The sequence below is a fragment of the Pinus tabuliformis genome, chromosome 6 (assembly GCF_031772625.1).
Source record: "Pinus tabuliformis cultivar Carrire ecotype Pingquan chromosome 6, CPIR1, whole genome shotgun sequence".
NCBI classification, from domain to species: Eukaryota; Viridiplantae; Streptophyta; class Pinopsida; order Pinales; family Pinaceae; genus Pinus; species Pinus tabuliformis.
Genome location: NC_142292.1, coordinates 1,278,581,573 through 1,278,587,718, shown reverse-complemented (window position 1 = coordinate 1,278,587,718; position 6,146 = coordinate 1,278,581,573).

Sequence of the window (6,146 nt, the reverse complement as noted above, 5' to 3'; positions counted from 1 at the left end):
CAACAGATTCACGCGTAGTTCCAGAACCTTTGCCTCGAAATGAAAAGTCTGAAGAAAGAAAGAACAACTTGGCCAGAGGTGCGTAAAGAAGTCTGGTGCCTGAAATGCAAAGGTTAGGGGCATCACAAGGATCACTGTTCCATCTTTGTGAACTATGTTGTAGCAGGGGGACCAATGCCTCTAAGGCCAAAGGCTGTAGTAGGGCCAAGTACAGGGCCCGCGCTATGGTGTGCTATATGCCAGGTAGCTAGGAAACATGTGATCGACAATTGCAATTTGCTACAGAAATTCATACAGACACCGCAACGGCTCTTCTGCAATTTTTGTTAATCATTAGGTCATGACGAGCACAATTGTTGTAGTTACGAGTTAATGATGGACAAGAAACCTGCATACAGGGTGCAAGCAGAAATGTGGCTTCCAGACCAAGGTGATGGGGGAACAAGAGGTGAGTATCAGGGGTGTGGTTGAGGTGGAGGGGGGCCTGGTAGAGGCTAAGGGCAGTTGATTTGTTACAATTGTGGAGGACTAGGACACTACGCGAGAGACCATCATGTCGCTACTATACCCAGTTTGACCATGCAAATGAGGATTGCCCTATGTTGTTGGCTAAGATTCGTGAAAAGGGGGCGGAGCCTTCACAATTGACACAAAACCTCCAGATGATGAGGGTTGAGCCTCATGAGGAAGACCCTAAGATAAACATTATGTTGCAGAGTGGAACGATGACTGGCAAAGATAAAGGGAAGCAACCTGCAGAAAGTGAATAGGTCCGTAAAGCACCAGAAAAGGAGATGGGGTTTGATCTCAAATGTGGAAAAGAAACATTTATGGATGCAAAGAAAAGCTTCACTGAGGCCTCTACCTTAGGAATTTGGGAGAAACCAGTCGAAGAAATGGACCCATCCATGATTACCACATTCTTGGAGACCTGCATGAAACTGCTCCACGATAGTAAGGCTGTGAAGGGACTACAGGAACTGATCAATCAATGTGCTAGCAAGGACAGTGCTATTGGAAAACCGTGCATAGTCAAAAATCTTGGTAAGCATAAGGAAAGGACTTGACGTGAGATGAGACTCACCACGCAGATAGGGGAATACGAAATGGACCAATTTATCTTGGATCTAGGATCTGACACGAATGTTTTTCCAAAAAAACATGGGAAAGAATGGGGAAACCTGTGCTTTAGTGGTCTCTAATCTAGTTAAGGATGATGAATCAATAGAAAATCATCCCAATGGGGAGGCTGCAGGAGGTAACAGTTTACATCGAAGGCGCGAGTGCACTGGCAGATTTTGAAGTAATAGAGATTGTGGATGATAGCAATCCCTACCCTGTGCTCCTTGGGATCAATTGGGCCACTGAAATGAATGGGGTAATCAACCTGAAGAAGTGAAAGATGATATTTGAAAAGAAATCACTCCACATAGTGGTGCCACTGGATCCTGTAAAAGGACGCACTATACAGAACCAGTCTGCAATTATGAAAGTGATGACGATTTGGACCATATTTATAAGATAATGGCGCGAGACCAGGATTGGGTAAATTCGACAGCAGACGGGCATATTGCATGGGACTACGAGAGCTCCTACACATGAGATTTAGACAAATAACTAGAGCACTGGTAGAACCGGCTACATGAAGTATCTACGCTACGCTATAATATGATGACCAAGTCATTACACTGTGTATCATCAAAGGTAAGGAATTTGCCTCACTATGATGGGCTAACTGATGTTGATCACTTTTTGGATGCATTCAAAAGGGAAGTGCTCGAGAAGAATCACTTCCAGACATTAGATTGGGCATTGCACAATACACCTGCAAGATGGTGGGGTATGCACAATGGTAGTTTTGATGATTGGCGCAAATATAGGAGGATGATGAGGATACACATTGGCCATCTGAAGGTACGAATAACCGAAAAGTATGATGGGAAGAATGACTCACGCGATCATTTGGCTAAATGGACTGAAGCATATGGAGTAGAGCCTCATTTAGAGTGGGTCCATCTGTTTTGTCATACCTTGGAGGTTATACCAATGAATTGGTACTTGGAGATAGAACTCCGTCATGACACTGAAGAATGGGATGTTTTATGCCAAGGGTTTCTGATGATGTTCAGTTTTGAGGATGGATTTGAGTCCATCGATGAAGCATTGCAGGAGGTTAAGACATCCATCTTCAGGATACCATAGGATCCCTTAGACTTGATTCAACTTGATTGGACTACCCATCTGAGCCACGCACTAGAATTTTACAATGTAACAGCAGAAGAAGAAGACGAAGACCTGAGAAAGGTTACTATACCAAAGACTGTAGGTCACCATGGAGTTGAAGGACCACAGCTAGAGAACCCAGACGTAATTGATCCGCTCAAGACCAGGCAGGTGAACATTGGCACAGAGGTAGAACCGAAGTTTGCAAATATTTGGGACTATTGGGATGATGTGACAGTAGATAAGGTCGCTGAACTACTCCGTAAATATCGAGACTTATTCCCCACGAAGTTTTCTGATATGAAAGGGATGATAGGAGACCTGGGTGTCATGAAGAACACCCTAAAACTAGACATGGAACCTGTGAAGCAAATACCATACTACTTCAACCCGAAGTATAAGGAAAGGGTCTACGTTGAGTTAGATAAGATGCTTGCGGTGAGTATTATTGAACCAGTGGAAGAATCATATTGGGTAAGACCAATAGTGGTTTAGGAAAAGAAATAGAAGGAAGAAATAAGGATATGTGTGGATCTCAGGAAATTGAATGAAGCTTGTGTGCATGAACCTTTCCCGACCCCATTCATCGACGAGGTCTTAGATAATGTAGGCGGCCAAGAAGCATACTCTTTCACTGATGGGTTCTCTGGGTACCATCAGATTAAAATCATGCATAAGGATAGAAGCAAGACAACCTTCGCGACTAAATGGGGATGTTTTTAGTACACCGTGATGCCTTTTAGACTGAAGAATGCACCAGCAATCTTTTCACGCGTAGTCATTATGACATTCAAAGACTTCATTCATAAATTTCTAGAGGTATACTTTGACGATTGGACAGTGTTTGGATTGGTCAAGCACCGTGTGGCAAGTCTGTGCTTGATGTTAGATACATGTAGGAGATACCGGATCATGCTCAATATGAAGAAATTTTTGTTTTGCATCCCTTTTGGGATCTTGCGGGGTCATGTGGCATGCAGACAAGCATTGATGTTAGACCCCGCGAAGATCGTGGTGATAATTAACTTGGAGGCGCCAAGGAGTGTGAAATAGTTGCATGCAACACTGGGACATACTGGGTACTATAGGAAGTTTATCAAGAGCTATGCCCAAATCACCGTGCCTATGAAAAAATTGTTGAAGAAAGATGTCAAGTTATGTTGGAATGATGAATGTCAGAAAAGCTTGGATGTGTTGAAAGAAAAATGGTCACCGCATTGATCCTCGTCTTCCCGGATTGGAAGAAGGAATTCCATGTACATGTCGACACATCATGTATCATGCTAGGAGCGGTACTGACACAGGCCAGTGAAGGAGAATTGGACCATCCCATAGCATTTGCAAGTAGGAAGTTGTCCAAGGCTGAGAAGAACTATTCCACCATAGAGTGCGAAGGACTGCCCATGGTGTACATGCTCCAAAAATTTATGCATTATTTTTTGGGCAAACATTTTAAGATGTCTACAGATCATTCCACATTGAAGTACCTGGTCAATAAGCCTATGTTTAGGGAAAGATTTGTAGATGGATGTTGTTGTTCCAAGAGTACGTTTTTGAAGTCATTGTGAAACCTGGATGGTTGAATTTGGGACCAGATCATCTATCACGCATCGAAACTGTAGAGGAGCCTACTAATCTGGAGGAAGGGCTATGTGAAGCGCAACACTTTGCAGTGCGCATCATGGAAAGTCACTTTGAAGATATTATCCACTTCATGATGATAGGAACGACTCTGGAGGGTTATACAAGTGAACAAAAGAAGGAGCTGGTAGTATGCATGGCAGAATTTTCTATCATTGCAGGGAACTTGTATAAAATTGGGTCGGATGAAATCCTATGACATTATGTACCATAATTTGAGCGAAACAGCATCCTCACCGAGGTTCATAGAGGAGCTGCAGGAGGACATTATGTAGGGAAAGCAATGGCGCAGAATATTCTATGCACTGGGTTGTGGTCACTGACCCTACATAAGGATTCACAAGCATATTGTAGGGAATGTGATGCATGTCAATGAATTGGTAGGCCATCGTGAAGGGATGAGCTACCTTTGATGCCGCAGGTGACATTACAACCATTCGAAAAATTGGCAATTGACTTTGTCGAACCAATTCAACCTCAAGGATAGAAGACGGGTGCATGGTACATCATCACTGCGACTAAGTATTTGACCAGATGGGCAGAGGTACAACTTGTGAAGGATTGCACATGTGTGAAAACAATAAAATTTATTTTTGAGTATGTCCTGACAAGATTCAGCTGTCCAAATATCTTGATGAGAGATCGCAGTACGCACTTTCTTAACGAGACAATCAGCACGTTGATAGAGGAATTTCAAGTGTATCATCGGAAAAGTATGCCTTATCATTTGCAGGCTAATGGGATGGTGGAAGTGTTCAATAAGATACTGGAAAGTGCGATGACAAAGGTCTGCAATGCTCAGAGAAATGACTAGGATGTGCGCGTACCTACGATGCTATGGGCTTACAAAATGACTTGCAAGAAGCTGACTATAAAACCGCCTTTCAGACTCCTTTATGGCATAGAAGCTGTGATGTCAATGGAATATATTGTACCTAGTCTGCGCATAGCGGCACTCACAGGAATGGAAAATCGCGGAGAGCTATAAGAGAGGCTCACGCAACTAGTAGAGCTTAAGGAGGACCGATTTCTAGCTGGATTTCATCAACAAGTTCAAAAGAAGCGCTAAAAGGCATGGCACGATCGACACATCAAACTGCGCACCTTCAAGGTAAATGATTTGGTCTTGTTATATGACAGCAAATTTGATAAATTTCCAGGAAAATTTAGGATGCACTGGCTAGGGCCGTATGTCATCAAGGAGATTACTGATGATGGAGCAGTTTAGCTGGTGAAATTGAATGGAGAACCCTTCCCAGGGAAGGTGAATGGTAGCTGATTGAAGCCATAAACTGGTGATCTAGCTAGGTGACTATATGAGGGAAGCACAGTCTTAGCACTCCAGGCAGCTAAAAGGAAGCATGGGACTATAAACTACACTGCTTGGGTCAGAGAGCTACCTGATTAGGGAACTGCATGGAACGAAGAAATGTCATAGAGCCCGCAGAAGCACACAGGCAGTTATGTTACCAAAGGAAAAATCATGCAGGATAGCCAGAAAGTGACCGTTAAAGTCACTGTTCATGATTTGATGATGAGAAAATGGCCAATGGAGGGGGATGACATTTAAGTCAGAATTTATGGACCAGATCTTTGAAAATCTGCCACCAATATAGCATTAATGAACCAATTGTGGGGGGAACAGTCAGATTTGAATTCGAAAATGCTTATGAATTACAAAGGGTTGCCCAATGGAAAACACTTGGCATTTTGAAAATTGAGGTGTTGAGCTCTTAGGCACACATGAACTGTGAAAACTTCAAAGTTTTGATAGCAAGTTCAGTATTTAAGACATTTACAAAGGAGACATAGGAGTTGTTGCATAGCATCATGTTGACACCTACAAAAGCTATGAGCGCTGAAGTAGTGATAGCCAAGGGAGTTGTTCTAGAGGTAGCTATGGCAACAGAGGGAGCTGCCCTGGAAGTTGCGCCTGCAGAAGTGCCTAAATCCGCTAGGCCACCTAGGCCAAGGCCTGCGTCGACCCAGGAGGGTCCAAAAATGAAGAAGGACAAGAAGAAAATTCACCCACAACCAAGAAAACCCACCATGCAAGAAAAGGCCAAAATGGTTGACCTAGAGCTGGAAGAAGAGGTCAAGGAAATTCCCATGGATGATGAGGATATTGCAGTGGAAACACAGGATGTTGAAATTGAGGAGTTGAACTCCATTTCTAATCTACCTGAGTACATTCCTCCACAGAGGGGCAAGACGAAGGTGCCCAAAGATATTGATGAGAGTAAGGTCAACCTGCACACACCCCTCCTACCAAACCAAATTGT